General features: G+C 34.7%; 1 pseudogene; it reads left to right on the top strand.

The window, feature by feature from the left end:
* Positions 1–325: 325 nt before the first annotated feature.
* On the top strand, positions 326–461 carry LOC126500185 (uncharacterized; annotated as a pseudogene).
* The last annotated feature ends 3,470 nt before the right edge of the window (positions 462–3,931 follow it).

Here is a 3,931-nt window from a genome sequence, read left to right on the forward strand (position 1 = left end):
AATGAATTACGAGGTTTTATTCAAAGCAATACACTTTGAGGATGATAGCTGAAGTAAGACATCAATGTTATAATTTTAAAGGTCCATATATGTATTTATACATACACACCTCTGCATATACACACACACATGCTAAATATTTTATCAGATAATGTCAAATAATATGATTTACCTTTTTCTTACATGTTCACCTGTGATGTATGTCCTCATTTATTTGTATGTTATACAAGTATGTGGACATCTATATACATGTAGTGCACATACATATACTCAGGCACACACATATACATATAAAATAAGCAATGTTAAAAATAATGAAAAAAAAATACTTACCTGGCATGGGAGGCTCATCCATTGCACTCTGGATGTGCTGAGCCCAGCAATTTCCCCAAATGCAGGAAAGCGGGAAACTCAACTGCATAATTTGTGGTAGTGGGGGACTGTGTTCGCGCTCTCCCCTGGAAAAAAATAATAATGGAAAAGCTTTTTAAAAACAATTCTTTTTAAAAAGGAGTTTTATGCTAGCACCTTTATAACTTTCTCATTTTATTAACGTCAAATTGATTACTGAGCATACCTTAGCCAATGAAGTTTCAAGGTTGGATGGAAAGGTGAAAAAGTCAATAAAGTTTGTCAAAAAGCATGCCAAATTTTCACAAAACAGCCATATCCATTGATCATACTACAACAGTCTCCCAGAGAGAAGTTTCTGTCACAGATTCAGGAGAATGTGTTAAACAAGCCTCTTCCTAAGTGAATATACTGTGAGATTTATTTATTTATTCATGTTAATGCTTCTAAGTAGATTAGAGTCACTTTAGAACGAGCACCATTTTAAGGGAGATATTTTTGAAGAAGAACACTGTATGTGGCTCGGTGGTGGTGATATAATCCGAGCACTCTGGAGGCAGAAGCAGATGAGTTTTTGTGAGTTCAAGGACAGCCTGGTCTACAGAGTAAGCTCTACACAGCCAGGGCAACACAGAAAAGCCTTGTTTCAAAAGACTGGAAAAAGAAAGGAAGGAAGGAAAAAAGGAAGGAAGGAAGGAAGGAAGGAAGGAAGGAAGGAAGGAAGGAAGGAAGGAGAAAGAGGAAGAAAGGAAGGAAAAAGGAAAGAATGGGAGGGAGGGAGGAAGGAAGGAAGGAAGGAAGGAAGGAAAGAAGGAAGGAAGGAAGGAAGGAAGGAAGGAAGGAAGGAAGGAAGGAAGGAAGGAAGGAAGGAAGGAAAGAAGGAAGGAAGGAAGGAAGGAAGGAAGGAAGGAAGGAAGGAAGGAAGGAAGGAAGGAAGGAAGGAAAGAAAAAAAAGCAAGCAGAAATTCACTAGCATTTGAAAGGAACTGTCTTTGAAAATCTCCATGCAAAGGGCTTTCCATTTTCTTAAAATACATAATTCAGAAAGTTGAAGTAGTAAGTTAATATGAAAATGTGACTCACAAGGAAGACAGTCATTTATATTTTGAGTTAAATAATGGTAGAATATTTCCTTTAAAACTTCAGGAATATTTGTCATGAATTTACTTAAAATTTCTAATAATGATTTTAACAGCTTTCTCAAGGCTCGAGATTCCTAGAGCAAAGGACTTCCACTATGAATTAATGAAAGGAGAACTCAGCTTGAGGAAATTAAGCACCAACTGTAAGTGCCAGGCTGTATTTTCTTTCAGATATTATGAAAATTCTCAACGTAAGTTTACTGAGAAACATTTCCACAGGAAGAAAACGATGAGGGTAGATGAAGTTTAAACATAAGATCTTTCTGTGACACAGAGAAAGGTCAAGATGCTGCTTCAGGCCAAGACACCCTGCTGAAGAGACTTGGATTCTGACGTTAATGTTCCTTTGAGGGAAAACAATTTTTACAACAAAAGCAGTATCTGGCATATCGTTAACCCAGTAGCTTGAGTTGCTTGAAGACGTTAATTATCCATTCATTCAGTGAGTCACCCAGGTAACGAAATTCAAGATGGGCTGATTTGACATTGTTAAAGGTCGAAAGAATGTGGCAAAGCCTGTAGTGAGTGGAGGGCTCAGCCCAGCATGAGGGAATGTGGAGTATGCTACAGATAAAAAAATGCCAACTAGTCAGGTGATCTGAGACTGCGCCCGGCTGAAGTTGCCTGCGTCACTGCACTGGGTTCCCCAGTCTCTTTATTTCTCCAGGTGGTCATTTCACTCTCTCTTCCCCAGAATTCCATAGAAAATATATAAAAAGATACACAGAAGTCTTAAGACTCCAAGATCATGGCAATATTTTTGAAACAACTTCTTAAATTATGAAATCAAATTGCATAAATAATACTAATGTGGAATTATAACTTATCTACATAAAACATTTATGGCATGTTATATAAATCTAAGAAAATCAAAAAAAGAAAGAAAAATTTGTATTTCTTCTACTATTTTCAAGATATTTCATTCCATTTTGAGCAAGCTAAAAGTAAAACCTTACATGCAGCTTTTAAAAAACAAAGCTACAATATACAGAGTAGATATCAACAGGTGTAAATTTAAAATGAACGTATATCTAGACAATTTTTTACAATGAGTCAAATGATAGTTTTGAAATTTCAGTTATAGTATGTGCAATCATCAAAGACAATCTCAGAGACAGAACAATAAGGAGAAATAACACAGTATAATCGTCCAGAAAAAATACAAGATGTAAAAGAGGAAAACACAAATGTTTTCAGGATATTGTAAAATACTCTGTCTTTTATAAATGTGACCAACCCTGCTCACATACATGCAACTTCTTTTTAGAATTTCTAAAGATACGCAGTCTTGTATTCTTCATATTTAAAAATTCTTTGTATTCGTTTAAAAACAGAACTTATTGTGCTGTATAATCTGACTAGAACATTTCTACTGGTGAAATTATTACAAGGGGTATGAGCATGAAAGGAAATCCATGAGGCTACAATGCTTTTGGAAAGCAAGAAATTAGAATAAATATTTTCCTAAGGGAGCTAAGGGGCCGAGGATGAGAAATGAAAGAGATTTCAGCAGCTAGATGGTATAATATTTCACTCTTGTTCTAAAACTAAGTACAAGTATGAGTCCTTCACATATAATTTCTAAGAATATATTTTGATCCTGTATTGTTCACCTTTGTGTATCTATAATATTTTTAGGTTGTATCACCTACAGTATTAATTTAAGTTTGAAACTTGAATAATATCTTATAATATATTTATATTATGTTAATACTGTTATATTAATAATAATTTATGAGTTGGTAGAACCTGTTGGGCCTACCAACTCATAAATAGATAGTTTCAGAATGTGAATTCCATGAAGAAGGCCAAAAAAGTAGAAGGTTCTAAGTCCTTCACATTTAAGTGAAGTTTTATTTCTGTGTATGCATGTGTGCCTACTTGTCTATATGAGTACCATGTGTGTGTACCAAATGGGAGACAGGTCTAAGAGGGTATTAGTCCCTTGGAACTATAGTTGCAGGCAGTTATCAGGTCCCCTACAAGAGTAGCAAGAGCTCTTAACCACTGATCCATCACTCCAACACTACAGTTTACACAAACTTTATTATCATTTGTATTTTGAATAAGAAATATTATAGTTCATGTGAAGCATTGTTTCAGTGTAACTTTTGCCACCATTTTCTTAATAAATAATAATAATAATAATAGTAATAATAGTATTATTAACTGCTTTCCATATGCTTGCTGGGCTATTCTCAGACAAATGTCAACTCAAATCAATTTAGGAATTGTTACTGCCATTTGAAAAGCAGTCTGAGATTTATTAAAAATGTTAAGAAAATTACTTTATGATCCACACTGTTCTACTTCTAGGCTTCTATGGGTATATTCAGAAGAATGGAAACAATAGACACTTGCATGCAAATGTTCATAGTGACATCATTGACAATAGTCTAAAGAGTAGTAACTGAAATGCCCATCCACTGATAAATGGG

Source organism: Alexandromys fortis, unplaced genomic scaffold (genome assembly GCF_014885135.2).
Source record: "Alexandromys fortis isolate MF-2015 unplaced genomic scaffold, M_Fortis_MF-2015_v1.1 scaffold_38, whole genome shotgun sequence".
Taxonomy (NCBI): Eukaryota; Metazoa; Chordata; class Mammalia; order Rodentia; family Cricetidae; genus Alexandromys; species Alexandromys fortis.